A 24400-nucleotide genomic window follows, 5' to 3' on the forward strand; every position below is an offset into this window, starting at 1 on the left:
TATTTTTCTACATTAAAATAATGTTGAATTTGTGACATTATTGGTCCCACGGAGAAATTAAAAACACAGGGCAGACTTTTTGTGACGTGTATTTGCATGATTTCAAACTAATCTATTTAAAATACAGTCGTAGTTGGATTAATCGTTATTGACTTTATGACTGTTATATGTATGAATCATCTACATGAAGAAAGTTGAATTGCATTTACTAGAAAGTAGACCAGCAGATCGGGACATTTTGGAAGGTGCTTTGAATCATTAACTGGACTTTAAAACTAACGTGTAATTGAAGTTATCAACAAGCTAGGCTGTCATTAATTAAGCAAGTTCAGTAAGATAAGTTAAGCAAGATAAAAGCTCAAGTCTGAAAAAAATACCATTTACCAAGCAATTATTAATAGTTATCCGCAAAATACAGATACACTAAAATGTACGGTACATCTAACTAATACACGAGTTTGTGTGACATGTGTGTTAATTTAACTGTACTAGCAAGGTATAAGTGTAAGAGATTAGATATTACAAAGAGGGAAAAAGTACAAGAGAAAATCAGTTACTGATTGGATTTGTTTAAGCATCAATTTATTTGTTTAATATGTCACTTTCACTTAGTGACATATTTCATACTATACTTTTTTTAATATAGGAGTACAAGTTTGAATTAGTCAAGGGTGAGTACCTGATGACATATTCTAATTAATGTTATCCTTCCCAAATCTCAACGTATATCTATCTAAGCATCTGAAAGTGCAGAAAGTTTTTGGACCTGTATAATTATCTCCGGTCTAAATTATTCGCAATTTTAGAATATTTTATATCTCACAAATAATACTCTAAAGTTGCAAGTAATTTGAACCGGAGGTAGTATAACATAACAAGGTTAGTTTTTAATTAAATAAATGTAGAGAAGTCAAAGAAGTCTAATAATTGTATGGTACCCCGTGTAGTTCACGGTTTACTTAACGTACAATTAGTAATAATTAACAAGCAAATGGTGATGATCGATAATCACTACAATATTTGTTGTTGGAAAATTCTATTGTGACCTCATGGTTTGGTATTTTTACATGACGAAAACGAAAAACATTCTGTTAAAGTAAACAGTCATTGAATTGCATAATATATTATATGCATACGTACCAATAATATATTATATGCATACGTACCAATAGATCAGAGTAAAACATGTTTTGATTAGACATTCTTTTCAGTAACACTAATGTCTTATCAAACGTATCAAAATTGATAAGGGATTCATTTTTTTATAAGGACATGTCAAAATATTATTTGAAGCTTGCATTGGCAATGATTTAGAACAACTATTAAATTTCTTCCTCTGCCTTTTTCCTACCTAGGTTCAAGTTTAGTGACTGAGATTTCATTCACCGACCAATGTGCTAATTTGCCTCTAGATTGTGTAGCCGTCTAATATAATGTGAAGACTGCTGATGCCATAGTAGGTCTATCATAACAATAGCAACCCAAAATGTATGCATCTCACAACTTCAGCCATTGAGCACGAATCTCTTTATCATTGGATCAACGAAATTTTGAAGACAAGTTGTCTCTCCATTGTTGGAAATATGATTAATAGCAATTAAAATAATTAAACAACTTATCTGTAAAATGTCGTGGCGTGACAATAGATCATTGCTCTATTATCTAGACATATTCTGGCTCTTCAAGCAAGCGCGATAGCTGAATATAGCAAGCTCTTCAACAAGTATTATAGTTACTAAAATAATGTATCTACCTGGGGTACATCTCACTAACAGTTACTTGATTATGTGTATATAACATTGAGTCCCGAGAGGTTGATGTTGTTGAATGTTGATTTGACTTTGTATTGCTATTGTAATAAGACCGTGGGCATCGAGGTGTCGAAATTGTACTAGTAGCAGATCTAGAGTTAGAATTGAGTTCGTAGACTATTGCTGACATGGTTGGCCTCTCATGCGCGTTCTCTTGTACGCATAATAACCCTAGCTGAATGCATCGTACGACTTCATCTATTGTGTACGAATCTCTCAATGTTGGATCCATAAATGCCAAAGGTGTATCGTTTTTCAAGCTTCTCCATGCCTAAGAGAATGAGATGGCACATATATAGGAGTAAATACATTTATCTAATGCTGAATATTGTAAAGCTAAGAAAATTGATTAAAATTTGCTTTCACTTACAAAGATCAAGAGGTCCCCGTCGTCGTCCGAATGGAGTCTACTGTTGACTTTCTTGCCACTTACAATCTCTAATAATAACACACCAAAGCTGTACACATCTGACTTTATCGAGAATTGCCCATGCATTGCATACTCTTGGGCCATGTAACCACTAGAAGACATTGAACACATTATGTAATAAGAAAAAACTAAAAAGAAAAAAAAATGTCAAGAAAAAAACATTCATTTAAGTATATATACATATATACACACATGAGTATATTTTTATGTTGAATAAATAGTGTCCCCAAGTAGGTAGATGAAAAAACATTACTTATTTAAAGAGATTTAAAACAATTATAAGGACTAAAAAAAGAGTAAGTCATGTTCTTTTAATATTATTTTTGTTGTATTGAAATTATTTTTGCAGAATTGAAATTATTTTAACTGAATAAATTTTTTTCCCAATTTTTATTCTATTTGTTCTCTAAATTTACTAATTTTTACTCATTAAAACTATTTTCTAAGCTAAAATTATTTTCATTGTAAAAAATTAAGGTGAAGAGAACATAATCTTACTATGTTCCAGCTATCATACTTGTCGCATCCTCTGTTTGTTCAACTTTAAAGATCCTTGCCAACCAAAATCTGCAATTTTTGGGTTCATATCCTCTTCGAGCAAGATATTGGCTGCTTTAAGGTCTCGGTGGATGATCCTAGGCCGAGAATCTTCATGGAGATAAAGCAATCCTCGAGCAATGCCTATTATAACATTGTAGGGTGTTGGCCAATCTAGTTGTCCCTGCTTACTCGGATCTATATGAGATAATTTGAAAATTTCATGGTTAGGTTAGAACCAATCAATTAACTTACTCATCCAAAAAAATATATATTCCAAATGTATTGAACATACCAAACAAGATGTAGTTGAGGCTTTTGTTAGGAACAAATTCGTAAATAAGAAGCATCTCCATTTCTGTTAAGCAAAATCCCAACAACCTTACCAAATTTTTGTGTTGAAGCTTGGCTATCAGTATTACCTCGTTCTTAAATGTTTCCATTCCTTGGTTGGAAATTCTTGTTAGCCTTTTAACCGCTATATTTTGTCCGTTTGGGAGGGTTCCCTAAGGCACACATACAATCAACCATATATATACTCGAACTCAAATGTATCAATTACTCAGTTTTTACATATGCATCACCTTTGACTTTTGCCCTACACATATATCATGTTTGACTCAAGTTTTTACTATAATAAAATAAACAAATCTTATTATATAATATTTTCTATTCTCAAAATTTAATATTATTACACTTTTTACTATAAACAATAAAATATACTTATGGTCAAAGTTATATCTGGAAAATATATGATCAAACTGATGCATTAAAAAATAAATAAATAAAAAAGCACTAAATAAGTCATTTTATTTAATGATAAAGTTTAAATTAAGAGTTCTTCTCAATAGACTTGCTACCTTGTAGACACTACCAAATCCTCCTTCCCCAAGCTTATGATCATCGGAAAAGTTAGTAGTGGCTGCTTGAATCGTCCTGAACTCGAACATCAATGACTCTGCATTTACGAAATCTTCAAGCGCTAGAGCACATCAAAGAGATTAGATACACACATTATTTATAATACGGAGTATCTTGTAAAGCTAGGTTATAATTGATGACAATCTAACATTAAAAATGAATACTTATTTGAATTCAAGAAAATGGAGGTAAATAAAATGAAGGATAAATTATCTTTTTTTTTTTATAACAAATAATGAAAGATACGAATTGAAGGGAAGGGAAATAGAGAGATAAAATTTGTAAGAAATTGATTTATCCAATAATGAGATATTTGGAATGAAAAAGAGAGAAAATAGATGATGTAAGGGGACGGAGAGAGTGACCTTAATCTTCCTTGCAAAGTTTCTTAAACTATGGAAAATGTTAGTTTATTAAAAGAGAAAAATAAAATAAATCTCGACATTTTCTTTTCCTTCCCTTGGCCCATGTCTTATTCAAATAAGGGAAATTGTATCCTTAGCTTCCTTCGATCTAGGCCATTTTCTATTAAATGTCATTATCAAAACATAGAGTAAAGAGTTAACGATTAATTACCATTTCTGAAGTCTAGAGATGGGTCTTCTTCGCCTTCCGACAAAGAAAATATGTGCATAATAAAATTATCAACGATACGACAACAAGTGGCACAACAATTGCAACTACTTTAGTTACATATGCTTTCCTATTTCCTGCAAAAGCAAGAAGTTGAATATTACTCTGTATTTGAAGTGACTAGCTAATCAGTCCATTCTCAAGTTCAACGATTAGACATTTACTAATTACATTTTATGTCAATCGTTACAAATAATAATAATAAAAAAAAAGTAGGTAGTATGTCACAAAATAATCTAATACGGGTATAGCTTTATACTGCAAACATAAATCATGAAGACATTGCAGTAAACTCAAAGATTTACCGAATTGCTTTCACAAAAGCACAAGCGCAGCTAATTGCAACATTCCATAATTAATTTACCACAAAAATGGGTGAAATCAAGGCCTGGTTCTAGTTGAGGTGATAGTGAAGGCAAAGTCGACATATAAAAATAAGATGGAATAGATCTCATATCAAGACTACCATAATTTTTAAAAAGGAATGGTTCAGATTTAATGATTTTTGAATTAATTTTAAATATTAATATGATTAAAAATCAATTTAATTATGACTTGAATTTTTTTCTTTTCATTCTTAACTTCTTGTATGTAGCTCTTAAAACTGTGTATATCTTTTTCTATATATTAATTATATAAAAATAAGGTTAAAAAAAATGTATCAACATGTGCGCAAAAGTTAAAGATAATAATAATAATAATAATAATAATAATATCCTAAACAACTAAATAACCAGTACAAAAATTAACGTACCTCTAGAACGATGGGAATCACCGGCGGCAGGGGGAAGTGATGATGAATTAAAGAAGAGATATAATTCGTACCGGACGAGACAGCTAGGCTGAAGATATCGTCCACCTTGAAGCACCTTCAGTTTCGAAATACCATTCTTTAAGCATGTATTACAATCATCGGGGCTCAAGTCCGGCGTACACTGACCCAACCCATATATTGTTTGGGATTCCGCAAAATTTCTGAAACCAGTCGCAAATTTTTTCATGGACCTCGTATAAGAAGCTCGAGTAGCAATCATGTACATCATGTCTTGCAAAAGTTCATTAAAACGAGTCTTGTTACCCAATACGTCATTCCCATTTGGCAATAGCTTTGACGGCAACGCTTCCATTTTACCGATAAATGATTCGTTTGAATACCTTACCATACAAGTATCATACCATATGATTGCGACTTTACGATTGGGACAACAATTCCTAGGGAGGTCGTTGGTAGTGGCAGTAGTCACGCAATCGTGACACAAGCTCGGATCCAAGTCCCCTTGGCAGAGAAAGTTGCCATAGATTGTTTCATTTGTAGTGTTGCCGTTGTTAGAAACCGCTTCATGAAACCCGGCGAGGTTGGTGGCGTTACCGGAGAGATAACCCAATAGTGTCTTAAGATTGGTTGCATATTGGCTATTGTTAGCAAACGTAGTGGAGTTTGAGCATTTATATACCCGGGTTTGAGCATTTATTGTTTTGGAAATCAGCAGTAAACTTATTATTTGTTGACTCGAATGAACAATACAAGAGGGGGGGTGAATTGTATTGTGGAGGAACTGGGGTAATTTTTGCGTGGTTCTAAAAGAAACTCAAACAAAAACTTTAAAGTGCAAGAGAGATTTTACGTGGAAAACTTCTTGGCCCTAATCAAGAAGAAAAACCACGACCACAAGGGATTTTAAACTCAATTCTTAATAATAATAGGGCAAACAACCTATTACAAATTAAGACTCTAAACTCAAGTTCCTCTACGAACTTAAGTTCCCCCTCAACTGATCCCTCAATCAGTTGAGCTCTCAAATCTCTCTCTTTCTCCTTGCTTCACTCAAAGCAATCTACACACTCTAGAGTTTACCCAAACTCTTCCCAATACAACTCGAATTAAAACTCTAAGATGCTAAGTACAAAGACACTCAAGGACTTAAATGGATTTTGACTCTTTTCGAAAAGCTTAGAAGATTGTAATGCTCAAGTGTGCTCTTCAAAATAGAAAACCAATTCTATTTATACTAGAGGAAATCAGTTGAAAAACTCCCACGTCTGCCTTGACTTCCACTTCACCACAACTTCCATGAAACTAGGAAGTGCAGTTCGTGGAGGCTTGGGCAGCAAGCTGAAGGAAATGGTTTACTGCTTCCTTAATTATCTCAACCTCCTTGACCAAGTAAAAGAACCGTTAAAAGAGTTTCAAAGAAGATTTTACCAAGTCAGATTTTCCAAAACAATAGGATAAAGTTAAAACAGAAAATCTTTTAAAATAAATAGAATAAAAGATAATTTTCCGAAAATAAAATAAAATCTTTTTTTTTTAAACAAGGAAAATAAAATCTTCATAAACTGAAATTCAATCCACTTAAAATCCTATCAATAATCAACGTACTTAACATATATACAAGAAGCCTAAAATAAATATTAAAGATACAATAGACTCCTTGGAACTTAGTGAAGCTTCGACTCTGGAGCTTCAGTTCCTCACTCAAGGAACTTGGCTTCTGATTGTCTTCTATCCTTGTCCAAAGCTCTTCCTTTGACCTTGTTCCATGCTCCATTCTGACTCTAGAACTTCGTAGCATATAAACCTGTCAACACTTCAAAGCTAATAGACAAATGTTAAAGCCCTTATGGGTTTGCTTAGGTTCCTTGAGTCATCATCAAAACTTAAGATCAACAATATTCCCCCTTTTTGATGAATGACAAACCTAAGCAAACTCATGAATAAAATTGAAAGACAATCAGAAAAGGAAAAACCACTTTAAAAGAAAAATGAACTAGCTTTAAAAATAACAAGGAACTGAATGAATTGAAAATTATACCTTCTAGGTTTAGATGGATGGAGAGCTTGTCAACAATTGAGTTTGTCTTCTTTTCCCCCTTTTGGCGTTCATCAAAATTAATGCACACAAATATATATCTAAACACAGCACCATGATAATGGTTTGTGTCCAAAGCATAGAACAAAGCACATATAGGCAGAAATAGTATGCAATTAGTCATAAAGCAAGCATGCAACATCCATATAAACAAACTGATGTTCCTCTAGAACATCCAAAAAGCAAAATACCCTGTTTTAAGTGTTTACAGACCAAAATAAGCTAAATAAAACAAAGTTCAATCCAGACCAAGTTCAAAGATAAAAAGTTTCATGGCTAAGACATAAGAGAAAACAGAATTAGGCTTCAGGGGCAGAGGATAGATGCTCTTCTCCTGCATCTTCTGCTGGTACTTCTTCAATGACCAGCTCCTCCAGCTTCTTCAAAAGATCTGACTGCCCTTGAGATATAGTGGAGGTGCTCTGCTGTACTGCTGATGTGAGCTCAGTAGAAGCCTTTGCCCATTCTGCCACCATCTTCTCCAGAGACTCAATCCTCTGGACTAGAACAGGCTGTGCATCAACAAGTGTCTGCACTGTATCCTTGAGAGCCCTCAGTTGTAGAGTAGAGCTGACAGAACCAAGACCAGTCAACCCCACCTCATCTTCTACTTGAACTGCAGCCTCAGTGAAAGTGCCCTGTTCCCCCTGGACAAAAGTTCTCTCTTCTCCCTTATCATCACATAAATCCACAACAGTAGTTGATTCAGCTTTGTCTTTTCCTTTTGGCCTAAAAGCCAACCTTGTACTCTTCCTTTTTCCAACACTAGGAGCACTCTTTGCAGGCATTGTGAGCACTTCCTTAGCCTTCTTTTCTCCCTCACCCTCACTGTCCTCTCCCTCTAGCCATCTATCCAACTCCTCTTCCTCCATTTTCTTCACACTACCTTCATCCTGCTTGGGTTTTAAAAGAGTTTTGGAAAGGAATTGGGTGACTCCATCTATAACAGTTAGGTTTCTGGCCTCGAGGGTTCTTGGTTGTACATAATGGTTTGTTTTTAGCTTGAGGCTTTCATAGTTAGTCATGGAGACACCACAACTTTCAAGGAGAGTGGTTAGCAAATTTGCATATCCAACCTTCAAATGGTTGGCAAGGCAGTGGGTGAGATGCTGGATCATTAGGGAGGGGAAGTTTATTTGTATCTTGTTTTCAAGGCAGTACATGAGCACAGCATCAAGGTGGTTAGCCTCATTCCTGTGCTGGGTTCTTGGTATAATGGCCATGTGAACAAAGATAAACAGCAGTTTTTGGATGGGAGAGAACAGGTTATGGTTGGTTTTTACTTTGGAAGCTTTACCTCCAATTGACTCGACAATTTTTTCAATAGAAACATCATCAACACTTAATTCAGTTTCTCCTTTAAAATACTCATCAAACCCCTCATTAGGAGTTCCAAACACAGCAGCCAAATCATCAGCATCAAAACTAATTTTCTTATTTTTAACTCGGCTAGTACACACACCATTCACATTCTTAAAATTTGCACAAAATTCTTTTAACGGAGCATGAGCAATCACATTGTCATAACATTCACTAAACAACTTAACCCAATTTTGTGCCTCAAGAATATCAAGAAGTTCAGTATACTTACTTATCTCACACCACTTGAGATTAATGCAGAGACCAGCGATGAATCGATCAGAGCTTGCTTCAAGCCTCTTGACAGCAGATGACTTTGATTTTTCCCCCTGAATCGGTTCACCGAGTTCCTCGTAGTCCAATTCCTCTTCAACCTCTATCTTCCTCTTCTTTGAATCACTGCGAGCCATGGGCTTGTTTTGTGGGGTTTCAGCGATAGCTTGAGTTGAGGTTTCAGTCTCAACTTCCATGGGTGATTCTTTTTGAGGTGAATTTTGGATTTTTGGTGAGATTTCCATGGGAACTGGAGAAGAATCACTGAAGACAAGGTGTATTTTACGGAGTAGGGTGGTGAGGAACAGTGGTTAGGGTTTGGTTTCATTTTATAGTGGGGTGAATTCTGAGAGGTGAATTAGGTCGGTGGAATAGTGTAGAAGATGAATTGAATGGGGTATGTGTCGTTTGAAGAGATATGGTAAAAATGCTTCTCACTTGGTCAGATTAATCTTGAAGTGATTTTGACAAGATGGTCTAGATTAATTGCTTGATCATAATGAAATTAAATGCGAAGGTTCTAGGGTATTTAAAAAAATTCAGAAGATAGATTTGAATGCAAAGGATAGATATTTAAGAGATGATTCAAAAATTCTGAATATATGATAAGATTTTTTCAAAAAGATAAAATTAATTAACTGACTAGCTAATTAATTTAGGAATAGATAGAACGAAATCTTAAGAAATTTTAGGAGGAACTTGGAACAAATCAACATAGTTTGTTAGTAATACAGATAAGCACGTGCAATTTGATTTCTTCACATACAGCCACAATCCCATATGCAATGCCATATATTCTGATACTTGGGACTATGTTTTCACATATACACGTTGTGTAAGACAAATATAATGCATGCATGATTGACTTATACCTTGGGGAAACTTGAGGTCTTCTAACTCAATTGTATCATACCAAGTTCCATGCGCATCTTTTCAAATTTGTTCCTGCTCAAAGGCTTAGTAAGAATGTCAGCAATTTGATTTTCCGTCTCACAAAAATCTAATTTAATTAAGCCTTTTTCCACATTATCCTTAAGGAAATGATGCCTTATATGAATATGCTTTACACGAGAATGATGAACTAGATCTTTTGAAATGCATATGGCACTAGTATTATCACAATAAATAGGAATGCAATTATACTTCATACCATAGTCCCTTAGTTGTTGTTTTATCTAGAGTACTTGAGAACAACAGGCAGCAGCTGCCACATATTCAGCTTCAGCAGTTGACAGGGCCACTGTGTTCTGTTTCTTGGATCCCCAAGAAACTAGACATGGCCCAAGAAACTGAATCATCCCGGAAGTACTTTTTCTGTTCACCAGATCCCCTGCATAGTCAGCATCTGCAAAACCTCTGTATCCAGTTTGATCTACACTAGTTCCTTGTAGATCTTCATCTAACCTTGTGCCTGTTCCCATATGTGTATGGTAGGTCTTTGCTTGATCAAGATTATATTTCTTCAGTAGTTCCTTGACATACTTTTGTTGGTGAATTGCAATACCTCTTTCTGTTTGTTTAATTTGTAGTCCAAGGAAGAAGTTGAGTTCCCCCATCATGCTCATCTCGAATTCACCACTCATTAGTTCAGCAAAGTACTTGCACAAGTTTTCGTTAGTTGCTCCAAAAATAATATCATCAACATATATTTGAACAACTAGTAAATCAGTTCCTTCAGATTTTAAAAACAAAGTTTTATCTACTTTTCCTCTTTTAAAATCATTTTGAAGAAGGAACTTAGAGAGCCTTTCATACCAGGCTCTAGGAGCTTGTTTCAGCCCATAAAGAGCTTTATCAAGCTTAAAGACATGATTAGGAAATTGGGGATTTTCGAAACCAGGAGGTTGTTCTACGTACACCTCCTCTTCAAGAAAACCATTTAGGAAAGCACATTTAACATCCATTTGATACAGTTTGAAACCCATGAAAGAGGTAAAAGCAATTAATATTCTAATGGCTTCTAATCTAGCAACAGGAGCAAAAGTTTCTTCGAAATCAATACCTTCTTGCTGATTGTAGCCCTTCACAACAAGTCTGGCCTTGTTTCTCACAATTGTTCCATATTCATCCAGCTTGTTCCTGAATACCCACTTGAGCCCTATAACCTTTTTGTGTTCTGGTTTCTCTTCAAGATGCCAGACCTTGTTCCTTTCAAACTCATTTAGTTCATCTTGCATGGCTATTATCCAGTCAGCATCCTTCAGAGCTTCGTCATGATTTCTTGGCTCAATTGTGGATAAGAAGGCTTGGAAGGCACAGAAGTTCCTCATCTGTGATCTGGTCTGAGTTCCTTTACCAATATCACTTATGATAAGATCTGTTGGATGAGAGCCTTGATATTTGAATGGCTTTGGATGAAACTCTCTAGCAGGAACTCCAATTTGAGGCACTTCTTTTTCGGTTTCTTCTGCATTTTCCTCGTCGCCGGATTCTCCATGATCTTGTTCCTCCGAGGTTTCTTGATCAGGAACTTCAGCATTTTCTTGATGTTCTTGCTCAGGTTCCTCTCTTACTTCCTTGGTTTGCTTGGAGGCTTCCTCCTCTTCTTTCCTGTCTCTAATCATTCCAATTTCATAATCATTAATGTCTTGTTCCTGTACATTCATAAACATATTAGATTCATCAAATATCACATGAATGCTTTCTTCTACACACAATGTATTTTTGTTGTAAACTCTGTAAGCCTTGCTATTTGATGCATAGCCAAGGAACACAGCTTCATCACTTCTTTCATCAAATTTTCCTATGTTCCTTTTCCCATTATTATGGACAAAACACCTGCATCCAAAAGCTCGAAAGTGAGAAATATTGGGTTTTCTGCCCTTAAACAGTTCATAAGGAGTCTTATTGATGATTGGTCTCATCATAACTCTATTAATAATATAACAAGCAGTATTAATAGCTTCAGCCCAGAAGTTCCTTGGAAGACCACTTGCTATGAGCATAGTTCTTGCCATGTCTTCTAGAGTCCTGTTCTTCCTTTCAACAACTCCGTTCTGTTGAGGAGTTCTTGGAGCTGAAAAGTTATGATCCATGCCATTTTCTTTGCAAAAGTCATCGAATCTTGAATTCTCAAACTCTGTTCCATGATCTGATCGAATGTGGATAATTTGATTTCCACTGGACTTTTGAACTCTTTTGGCAAAGGACACAAATTCATCAAAAGTCTCGTCCTTGCTAGACAAGAAAATCACCCAAGTAAATCTAGAAAAATCATCAATAATAACTAAAACATATTTCTTTCCACTCTTACTTTGAACACGCATGGGGCCGCACAAATCCATATGGATTAGCTCCAATGGCTTTGTGGTGCTGACCATGTTTTTGCTTTTGAAGGAGGACCTGACTTGCTTGCCTCTTACACATGCATCACAGATATGTTGTATGAGGAACTTGACTGAGGGAAGCCCTATGACCAAGTTCCTTGCTCTAAGTTTATCCATGAGTGAGAAGCTAGCATGTCCAAAACGTCTATGCCATAATAAAGGATCATCATTAATGGCACTCAGGCAGGTAAGGTTGTTCCTTGGAACAGAATTCAGATCCACAATGTATGTGTTCCCTTTTCTAGTTCCTTCAAGAACAACCCTTCCTGTTTTATCATTAATGATGTTGCATGAATCAGAGGTAAAACTTACAGAGTTTCCTTTATCACAAAATTGTGATATGCTCAGCAAATTGTGCATTAAACCCTCGACCAAAAGTACATTTTCTATTGAATGAGAACTGGACCTTCCTACTTTTCCTTTAGCAATTACTTCACCCTTCTTGTTGTCTCCAAAGGTCACAGTTCCTCCTGGATAGGCCTCTAGTGAGAGAAACTTTGATTTGTCTCCTGTCATATGCTTTGAACAACCACTGTCGAGGTACCACGTGTTGTTCCCCCTCACTAGGACCTGCAAAAGAACTCATTGGTTAGATTCAGGAACCCAGGTTTCCTGGGTTCCTTGGACGTTGAAGCAATATCAGATTTCTTTACCCAGACTTGCCTAACATTCTTGTTAACAGACTGTTCCTTCTTGTTACAAGTAGTAACAAGATGGCCAGTTTTACCACAGAAGGTACATACTTTATAACTAGGCAGGTCTACATATTTTTTCTTGTTCTTATGCTTTGAACTTATGAATCCTAGACCTTCAGTTCTTTTGGTTTGAGCATTCTCAATCCACTTAGGAATTCCAACATGACTAATGCATCTTTCTTTTCGAAGCTCAAGTTCCTTCTCCAATTTTGCCTTTTCAATTCTTAACTCATCAAGATCAAATTTTAGTTTTTCAAAATCCTCATTAAATTTAGGCAAAGATTCAGAGGAGGAACTTGGAGATATTTCAGCATTAGCTAGTTTGTATTGAGTCAGTTCTACATTAACCATAATATTTTCAAACTTGAGTTTCTCATTCATTTCTTTTAAGAGAAGATTCTTGTCAAAAAGTTCAAAAAATCTGCTTTGCACATCAGTTCGTTGATTTTCAATCCACGTACTGTGTTCCTTGCAGACTTTGAGAGCTCTTTGACACTCACCTAGACGAATACTAGTGTGAGTCCATTCATCTTCCATTTCAAACACTAAATCAATGAGAGCATCCTTAGTATAAGTTTTAAGTACATTAGGATCAAGGAATACCTCTTTAGCAAGCTCATCATTGTAAGCCCTGTCATCACGTTTGGCCATCAAACACAGATGAGCTGATTCTGCTTTAGGTTGTTCCTCTTCATCCTCACTTTCAGAATCTCCCCATGCAGCTATCATAGCCTTCCTTATGTTTGTTTTGTTGAAAGGAGTTTTGTTGTGGTTGCTCTTAACTTGTTCCTTTGCCTTCCCTTTACCTTTCTCTGTTTCCGAAAGTGGACACTCACGAATGAAGTGTTCCAGTGATCCACATTTGTGACAACCAGAGTCAGCCTTTGAAGTAGAGGGTTTCTTGGTGAAGTTCCTTGACCTGTTGTTTCTGTTGAACATTCTTTTGAACCTTCTCACCAGCATAGCTGCCTCTTCTTCATCTACTTCAGATTCTTCTTGATCTCCAGCTTTGAGAGCCAAGCCTTTTCCTCGGTTTCCTTCACTGTTGCTTGTTCCCAGGTGCAACTCATGAGTCATGAGGGAACCAGCAAGTTGCTCAATGTTGAACTTTGTGAAGTCCTTTGTTTCTTGTAAGGCTGTTACCTTAGCTCTCCATCTCTCATCTTGAGGGAGGCTTCTTAGAACTTTTCTGACCTGCTCATCAATAGGGATTTGCTTTCCAAGAGAAACAAGCTCATTAATAATGTTAGTGAATCTAGTTAACATTTCCTGAATTGATTCTTTTGGTTGCATTTCAAACCGTTCATATTTTGACATAAGCAAGTCGATTTTAGAGCGTTTCACTTCGTTAGTTCCTTCATGAGTTACTTGAAGTAAATCCCAAATTTCTTTAGCATTTTTACAGCCCATAACACGATTGTGTTCATGGGGTCCAAGACCACAATGAAATAATTTAACAGCAAGTGCATTAATTTCCATTTTCTCAAAATCTTCCTTATCAAACTCAGACATAGGTTTAGGTACTACCTCATTTTCACTGTTGGTTTTGGTAATTTCAAAATCACCAACTTCGATAACTCTCCAAACTTGGTAGTTGTCAGCTTTGATAAAGATTTCCATCCTGTTCTTCCAATAGGTGTAGAATTTCCCATTGAACATAGGAGGACGCTGCGTAGAGTAACCTTCTTCCAGTTTCTCGTGATTGTTCATCTTGATTCCAGGAACTTAACTCGTCAGGGTTTCCTGATTTCTTCGAGGAACCAGCTCTGATACCAATTGTTGACTCGAATGAACAATACAGGAGGGGGGGTGAATTGTATTGTGGAGGAACTGGGGTAATTTTTGCGTGGTTCTAAAAGAAACTCAAACAAAAACTTTAAACACTACTAAAATTCGGCCAAATTGCGACCGTCTCTGACGGTCGCAGATTATAGTAAAAACGGTCGCAATTAGTAATTGCGACCGTCAACGGTCGTAAGGTGGTGGTCGTTATTCACGTGGTCACAAAAAATCATTATTGCGACCGTTTGGCGGTCGCAGATTTTTTGCGACCGTTTTTATTAATTTCAACGACCGGTTAGACAACGGTCGCAAATTTTACAAATTGCGACCGGTTACAAAAGCAGTCGCAAATATGGATTTAGCGACGGTCCTAGGCGGTCGCAAAAAAAATTAAAAAAACAAAAAAAAAGAAAAAAAACGCAGCCACCTCCTTAACTTCGCAGCCTACCCCACCACCACTGGCCACCCTAAAACACCACCGCCCAGCCTCAACCACCTTTAACCACCACCCATATTCAACCCAAAAATTGTATAAATTTATAAAAAAAAAATTCAACCCCAAAAAAAAACCCACAAAATTTCAAACAAAATTACACAAATCAAACCGAAAATGTAACAAAAATTAAATCAAAATTCGAACAAAATATAACCCACAAAAACTAATTAAAATTTGAACAAAAATAAAAAAAAATTAAACCCAACAAAATTGAAACCCACAACGAACAGAAATCACAAAAGATTACGAACAAAACTCGAAAAACAAATCAACAAAATTTGAAAAAAACTTCGAACCAACATTCATACAAAAATTCGAACAAAAACTGAAATAAAACAACAAAAATCGAAAATAAAACAAAATTATTTTAAAAAAAATCAGAAAATCAACATACCTTTCCTAATATTTCTTCCTCATGGGGTTTATATGGTCAAATTCGACCATGAAAACTCCAGATCTGGAGTTTTCATGGTCGAATTTGACCATGAAAACCGAAATTCTTGAAAAGGATGGTGACGGCGCGTCGATCTCGTTCATTCGTTGCTTGCTGTGACTGTGGGGCTTGATCTGATGTGATTTAATGAAGAAAGGAGATGAAGAGAAAGAAAGAAAGAGGAGATGAGAAAGAAAGAAAGAGGAGAAGAGAAAGAGGAGATGAAGAGAAAGGAGGGCGTGAGAAGGGAGAAGGAAGGAGAAGATGGAGAAAATGAGGAGAGAGAAAATGATGAGAAAAACGGCTGCTTCCACAAAAATTAGGGTTAGGGTGGGTTGGCAGCACTTTTATACTGCATTTTATTAAAAAAAAATCATTATTTTATTACGACCGCCCTTAGCGGTCGCAATTGGTCGCAAATTGCGACCGTTTCTATAACGGTCGTAATTGTTGCAATTTGCGACTGGTATTGGCGGTCGCAAATGGTCGCAAATTGCGACCGTTTATGTAACGGTCGTAAATGTCGCAATATGCGACCGTTTTTGACAGTCGCAATAAATTGTTTAAATTTAGAATTATTTTTAACGTTTATATTATTTTAAAAAAAAATTTAAATACTTTTGCGACCGTTAAATAGCCTAAAAACGGTCGCAAATCTGCGACCGCCGTAAAAACGGTCGCAAATCTTCGACCGCCTTAAAAACGGTCGCAATTATTATATTTTGCGACCGTTTTAATGACGGTCGTAAAAAAACGGTTGTAATTTGACCGAATTTTAGTAGTGAAAGTGCAAGAGAGATTTTACGTGGAAAACTTCTTGGCCCTAATCAAGAAGAAAAACCACGACCACAAGGGATTTTAAACTCAATTCTTAATAATAATAGGGCAAACAACCTATTACAAATTAAGACTCTAAACTCAAGTTCCTCTACGAACTTAAGTTCCCCCTCAACTGATCCCTCAATCAGTTGAGCTCTCAAATCTCTCTCTTTCTCCTTGCTTCACTCAAAGCAATCTACACACTCTTGAGTTTACCCAAACTCTTCCCAATACAACTCGAATTAAAACTCTAAGATGCTAAGTACAAAGACACTCAAGGACTTAAGTGGATTTTGACTCTTTTCGAAAAGCTTAGAAGATTGTAATGCTCAAGTGTGCTCTTCAAAATAGAAAACCAATTCTATTTATACTAGAGGAAATCAGTTGAAAAACTCCCACGTCTGCCTTGACTTCCACTTCACCACAACTTCCATGAAACTAGGAAGTGCAGTTCGTGGAGGCTTGGGCAGCAAGCTGAAGGAAATGGTTTATTGCTTCCTTAATTATCTCAACCTCCTTGACCAAGTAAAAGAACCGTTAAAAGAGTTTCAAAGAAGATTTTACCAAGTCAGATTTTCCAAAACAATAGGATAAAGTTAAAACAGAAAATCTTTTAAAATAAATAGAATAAAAGATAATTTTTCGAAAATAAAATAAAATCTTTTTTTTTTTAAACAAGGAAAATAAAATCTTCATAAACTGAAATTCAATCCACCTAAAATCCTATCAATAATCAACATACTTAACATACATACAAGAAGCCTAAAATAAATATTAAAGATACAATAGACTCCTTGGAACTTAGTGAAGCTTCGACTCTGGAGCTTCAGTTCCTCACTCAAGGAACTTGGCTTCTGATTGTCTTCTATCCTTGTCCAAAGCTCTTCCTTTGACCTTGTTCCATGCTCCATTCTGACTCTAGAACTTCGTAGCATATAAACCTGTCAACATTTCAAAGCTAATAGACAAATGTTAAAGCCCTTATGGGTTTGCTTAGGTTCCTTGAGTCATCATCAAAACTTAAGATCAACATTATTGCCATATAGATAGAGAACACTAACAAGCAGCTTATTTTTTGAGCCATTTATTTTACTGTTTTAAAATCAAAGAGCTTGGATATACTATAGCTTGAGCTGAGATGTTTTTTTTTAAGAAATCGTAATTTGCACCGGTTTACATATTAAAAGTGTTTAGCTCCCTAATAAGTAACACGTAAGGAGATGGCTTAGCCGGTTTCTGACTGTTAGGTTGGTTGTTCGTAGGTGTTAAAGTTTTCGTGGACATAAATTGATCAATAATTTCACAAATCACAATCATATGTTTCTAAGCTAATAACAGTACAATAACAATATTCAATTTGTCAAATTTTGGTCCCGGAAAGAATTATTAACACAACAATTAGAAAAATTGGAGTTTTGTGTATGTAACACCCCAATAATTCTCCCTTTTCCAAACCACTTACTTTAAATAAAAATAGAGGAGAACCATTGGCATGTTACCGCTACGTGTTAAAACGTTAAGGCTTTATCAAAGTATTGCAGCGGAAATCCAACTTAAATATTAAAATAATATAATTTAGAAAACCAATAAGTCAAAGCTTACAAATTGGAACCATAAAGGCCCTTATTAAAACCAAACCAATATTCCAAAATCCCAAAACATAATTAAAATAGTAAAACATAAATAAGTTCAACACAAAGAACGAATACTCTCAATCACACCAATCCCTTGACAATGCGTATGTCAAATCCCCGAACTTCACATCATCAAGCTAACCTGTGCAACACTGCTCCCCAATAATACAAGTGTAATAATTGGATCATCACAGGGTCATTGAAAGGCGAAGGCCATGACCAAAAGAAAACACACAAAAGCACGCAATCAGCAAAGCTGAGTACATACAAGCTACAACGTACCAAGCCTAGCATGCTCAACTAATTAAAGTAAATAAACATACAACATAAATTCATTATTCAAGACTCCACACTTAAACAATTCAATCGACTCAACATACTTGCTAATCAATCCCAAACACTTGACTCTTTATATTTAATTTAATTAATTTAGTTTGGAGTAAGCAATAGACGAGTTTGTCCAATCCACCAAATCATTTTGGTCCCAAATGACCATTTAAAATAAAAGTTTAGCGCGATGCAAGAATGGGCGCGACTCCATTCTCACAAAGTTAGTCTAGGATCCCATCTAACTTTCATTATAAAATAAAAATGTAAATACCAAAAGAGAAGAGGACATGTTGATCAAACAAGCCTCGGAAAGCCACGGGCTACCACCGTGTACCCCAACCCATAATTTTCAATACTCTAGAAGTGCACGCTTTTCAGAGTTTTATTGCTCATCCATGTTTCACTTTACGTGAATACAATTTTAATTAATAGCCGACTCAATCAAGAAGACCATACATAACAATCATACATCAATTCGTTTTTAATCTTATTTAGGACAATGGTGATCACATCACAAGTTGACCTTTAATTTCATTAAACTTCCAAATTATCCAAATTGTTGAACATAGTCAACCCACCTAGCCATTTTGGCTTAATCCACTTACTCAACATACTAACAAGTCATGCTTGATTTATAAATAAAATAAATAACAACCTTGTGGAATAATTAATAAATTCATTCCACTTAAACCATTCAATTCCAATCCTTTAATAATCCAAATGTGGTTAACAAACCAATCCAATAAAATTATGTTTGTATCAACATTCCAAACAAACAATTAATCCAATAAAATTCAACATGTTTGCATCCATAATTCCATACAAACATAATCAATTCACCAAAACATGTCTCATAAACATAAGCACATGAATTAATTAAATGTATAACCAAACAATTTTCATCCAAGTGTTCTCTAATCATGAAACTTAGTTCTTTTCTTTGGTACCTAAACATGATACTACTTAAAACGAAGTAGACATGTACGTACCTCGTATAAACAATCCTTTGTGCCACTTTTAATCACTTAAAAGTCTCCTAAGAAATAATCACTTCCTAGAAAACAAGCAACAATAATAAATTAATACTTAACCAAATTTCCAGCAATATAATTTAGATTAAAACTCCTTAAAACTTCATTAAAAACATGTTTTTATGGTTAATTATGCATTAGAAATACAATAGGAACAAAAGCTCCAATTTAATTAGTCATAAGAACCCTAAAATCCCAATTTAAATAAATTAAAACCCTAGGTTTTTAAATTATAAAATCTGAAAATTATAACAACAATTATAATCTGAAATTATTAGTTTAAAACATAAAAACATGATTTTGATACTAAAAATATAAACTTTATACTATAAAATCAAAACCCAAAACTAATTATAAACATTAAGCATAAGAAAAACTTCGTTAAAAATCAAAAACTGCCCGAAAATCATATTTAGAGGCTGAATTTGGCCACGAGAGTGTAGTGCTCACTACCAAAGGTAGTGAGTCTTTCTTAAAACATTGTTTCCACATGGAAAACACTACTTTTTTTTGTCAAAATCGGATGATTTCAAAACCTGATCGGGATTAAAACGGGATTAATATTAACGAACCAAAATCTAAACATTAAAACACGAATTTACATGTTCAAAATAATATGGAATTAAGTTAAACAAATTAGTTGTATAATCACCAAAATTTCAAAACACCATTACTAAAAGCCCTAAATCGATTGTTCATAAAAACCCTAAAATCATGATTTTCAATGATTAAAAACCCTAGGTTATTAAATTTACAAAATCTGAAAATTATAACATTTATAAAATATGAAATTATAAAGTTTAATCATCAAAATACAATTTTATACTAATTAAATTAATTTCAAACAATAAAATCAAAACCCATAATCAATAATTATAATTACACAAATTAATAAAACAAAGGAGAAAGAAAATAAGACTAACCTTTTGTGTGGGGAAATTTTTGGGGATGTATGGGGTATTTATAGGAGAGAGAGTAGTAGGGTAAGTAGGGATATTGGGCCTCATTAAATTAATGGGTCAATTAAGAAAGTAAACTGGGTTTGGTTTGTTTGTTGGACATAAATTATAGAAGGAAGGTTCATAAAAAGTTCTTTGTAATAAAATCGTTTATCAACCCCAAAAATAATTTGAAACTTTTGAAATTAAATTCCGAAAAAATACAAATAAATATTATAAATAATATATAATTTCATTTATAATATATTTAAAAATATGGGGGATTACAGTGTAGTTTCAAACTTCTCACATATTTAGTTAACCTTAATTTTAATTATCTAAGAGAATATCATAATGATGATGATGAACAAATTAAATGCAAGTAGTGGCCATCTTTGACAACTTGCTCCTAGAATTCAAAATGTAAAAAGTTTATATGCGGCTGGCTACACCGTACAGCCAGAACAATTTTTAATTTTTTTTTTATTTTCTCTCTCTCCTCTCCTCTCCTCTCCTCCATCTTCTCTTTCTTACTTTCTCTGTATAACCATCAATGGCCAAGCACCGACTTCCGCTGCAGTCGTGTTCGTCGTCTTCGTCTAGGTCTCCTCGAAGCTCCAACCCAGATTATCGTCACCATCTTCATTTCTCTCTCCTCTTTTCTTCTCCGATCTACCTCTTTTCTTCGCTACTCGCTCACTTGAATCTGGGTATGGTTGGATCTGGGTATGGTAATGGGTTCAATAGAGGTTAGGGTGTGTTTTGGGTGTGGATTAGGGTTCCGCCAGGGTTAAGGTGGTTTAGGGTAATGGTTTTAGGTGGGTGGATCTGGGTTAGGGGCTGGTGGCATGGTGTTTAGGGCTGGTGGCTTGGGGTGGTGGTGTGGGGCAGTGGTTTGTGTGACGAGTGAGGTGCAATAGTTAGTGGTGAGGTGTAGGATTAGGGGTTACTAGGTTAGTCGAGGGTTACTAGGTTCGTTGGGGGATACTAGATCGGAGGGGTTACTTGGTTAAGGGTTTCTAGGTTGGTCAGAGGTTACTAGGTTGAGGGTTACTTAGCTTGGTCGGTCAGGGTTACTAAATTGAATGTTACTAGCTAGGTCGGTTAAAGGTTAATAGGTCGGTGAGGGGTTACTCGATCAGGGGTTACTACTTACTAGTATAGGTCGGTCAAGGTTTTACTTGGTTAGGGGTTTCTAAGTCAGTGTAGGATCACTTTGTCTGGAGGTTACTTGTTTGTTGACGTGGCACCTTGTCGCACTGTATGGCTGGCCGTACCAGAAACTTGTTGTTCCATAAAATAAATTTTATATACTCGCATATATAGAAAATATTATGAAAATTATTTTTTAATAATATACATATTATTACAAATTTAACAAAACTACCCTAGATATATTGGTTTTTTTTTTCCTTTTTTAATATAGATTATCGTACACATAAGGTTAAAGTTTTTTTTTTTTTTTTTGAAGATTATAGTATGCATTAGGTCCAAAATTTAATAAAATCAGATCAGATCAAATATAAAAATAAAAAAAAAAATAAAAAAAAATAAAAAAACTAAGATTAACTAAACAAGCTCTGAAAAAGTGTTCCTTATTACATGATGATAATTTGAGCAATAAATAGATAGGGTCCACCCACCTACATTTGTAATTTCTCCATAAGAAGTGTCTACATAGCCATGTAGGACGTTCATACTACTGAGACGGGTCAAACTCTGCCTTTGAATAAGAACAGCAATGCTTATCTCTAATTACTTGTTGGATTTATTTCGACAATGATAATTGATAAAAAGTTAATCAATCTTTCGCTTTCACTTAGTAACATGCATTTTCCATAATTCATACTACAATTGTTATTATTATTATTTTTTTTTTCTTTGACAAAGACTATTGTTGGGGTTGGTCATACGAATCAGAGCGCGCTCCATCATAATAAGGCTATTTGAGAAAGTAAAAAAATTTCGATTGGAACCAATCAAAGCGAACAATATCATAAGAACATGGAGTGAAGAAGTTCTTGATGCGGACTAATAATTAGTATAACACCAGGTTAATCCCGTGCGATGCACGGTTAAAATAATTAAAAACTTATATGTGTGTAAATAAATATTTTAAGCAAAACATAATAAATTGTGATAGATCCCTTTAATTATATTACTTAAATATATTCTAATTAACTTCATAGTTATAATAATTTTTTTTTAAATGTTAGCATTTGTTTTTGATTCATTATAGAAAATTTGAAGAATTAATAAAAAGGGAAAATAATCCATACAATACTATTACTAATAAATTGTGTAATTAGTCATTTTAGCCATAAAAGCTTGTACAAAAATGTATAATTAATCAATAATTTTCAAATATAAGCTTTATTTTGAAAAGGAAAAACAAAATGAGAGAATGATGTCACAAATAGTTTAGGAGGGAAAATTTTTTATAAGAAGCTGACACATGTACAATAATGATGTCAGCGGTAATTACTTTAGTATTAGTTATAGATAGATTGAAGATACAATTATATAAGAGAAAATTGTGAAAAATGACCTTTTAAGTAGGGTCGACTTTTTAAAAAAGGACTTTTTAAGTGAAAACTTATGAAAAAGGACTATTTAAGTTGTATTTTTTTGTATGGGGTACTTAGGTGAGCTTGCATGGTGGTAAACGCGGGAGTTTCGACGTGATGGTCACGCTGTAAGTCACGTGACTTTTTTTTTTTTTTTTGTAAAAAAAAGTCCCTGAATTTTGTTAGAAATTAGGTGAATGGAAGTAGTGGTGGGATAGAAATGTAAGGGCTTTATTGTTGCATGGGTAAATTACATTGCTTAGTTTCTTACATCACAACTACATCATAGCATATTTATAGTTGCATGTATGTCGGTTAATGCATGTTCACCGACTTACATTATAGCTTTCCTATGCATGCTCTAGAATTATCTAGGTTCTAGCTTAGATTAGTTATAGTCTAGATTTTTCTTAGGATAGTTTACTTCTAGATATTTCTTTTGACATAGAATAGGCTAAGTCCTAGATTTTTCTAGATTAGCTATTAGCTTATTTTTAACACTCCCCCTTAATCTGAAAAATCTTGTACTCTAAACTGTACGTCGTCTTCTCAAAATATTCTTTCGGTTTTGTTGATGCTCTTGTCACCAACGGCCTCTAATGTTGTTTCTTCTTGTTGTCATTGTGTTGGTACTCATGTTACCAACCTTAATTTTGTTGTTAATTTTGGTACTCGTGTTACCATCTTTCTAACTGATCTGATGCTCGTGTCACCAGAGATCTCCCAAATTCTCCTTTCGAATATATCTCCTTTATTTTTCCTTTTAATTTTGGTGCTCATGTCACCAAATATTTCTGCTAATGCACTTGTCATTAGCAACCTCTTATTTTCTTCTTCAAAACAAGCTTTCTTCATTATCTTCCTTGCCAAAATTGGCAATTTCCACATCAGCTTTCTTGAACCTGCAATTCTTTCCAACATGGCCGAACTTTTTGCATATCCAACATTGTGCTTTTCCTTTGAAGTAGCAATCTGCACTATCATGGTTAGTTCTCTTACAAATTTTACAAAATAATTTATTCTCCATACCTTTGTATTTTGGTGAATCTTCTTCATCTTCACCCTCGGCCTTCTTCCTGGACCCATTTTTCTTGATTTCTCCTGGTTTAAGAGAAATTTTTGCTGCAAGCACGGTCTCCATCATGTCTTCATCATTACTTTGACGACTTTTTCTTTGTTCATGGGACTCCAGAGATCCCATAAGTTGTTCAACAGTTATGTTGGATAAATCTTTTGTTTCTTCAATTATTGTAACTATATTATCAAATTTGTCATTTAATGATACTAGAATTTTCTTCACAATTTTTTCATCCGAAATTTCTTCTCCATATGATTTCATTTGATTAACAATCTCGATAATTCTTGAAAAATAATCTTTAACCAACTCATTTTCTTTCATCTTTAAATTTTCGAAATCTCTTCTTAAAGATTGAAGTTTGATACTTCTCACCTTGCTATCTCCCTGGAACTCTTGTTGTAGAATCTCCCATGCCTCCTTTGCTGTATTAGCCCTCA

General features: G+C 34.7%; 1 pseudogene across 1 annotated transcript; it reads right to left on the reverse strand.

Annotated features, from left to right (window-relative positions):
* Positions 1 to 1573: 1573 nt before the first annotated feature.
* LOC145578345 (cysteine-rich receptor-like protein kinase 10) lies at positions 1574 to 5459 on the reverse strand (annotated as a pseudogene). Its single transcript, XR_014098852.1, has 7 exons — positions 5067 to 5459; positions 4276 to 4437; positions 3639 to 3760; positions 3074 to 3284; positions 2740 to 2976; positions 2182 to 2332; positions 1574 to 2082 (listed from the first exon to the last, which is right to left on the reverse strand). The product of XR_014098852.1 is annotated as a cysteine-rich receptor-like protein kinase 10 (transcript).
* Positions 5460 to 24400: the final 18941 nt, after the last annotated feature.

The sequence above is a fragment of the Chenopodium album genome, chromosome 14, assembly GCF_948465745.1.
Source record: "Chenopodium album chromosome 14, dcCheAlbu1.1, whole genome shotgun sequence".
Classification (NCBI taxonomy): domain Eukaryota; kingdom Viridiplantae; phylum Streptophyta; class Magnoliopsida; order Caryophyllales; family Amaranthaceae; genus Chenopodium; species Chenopodium album.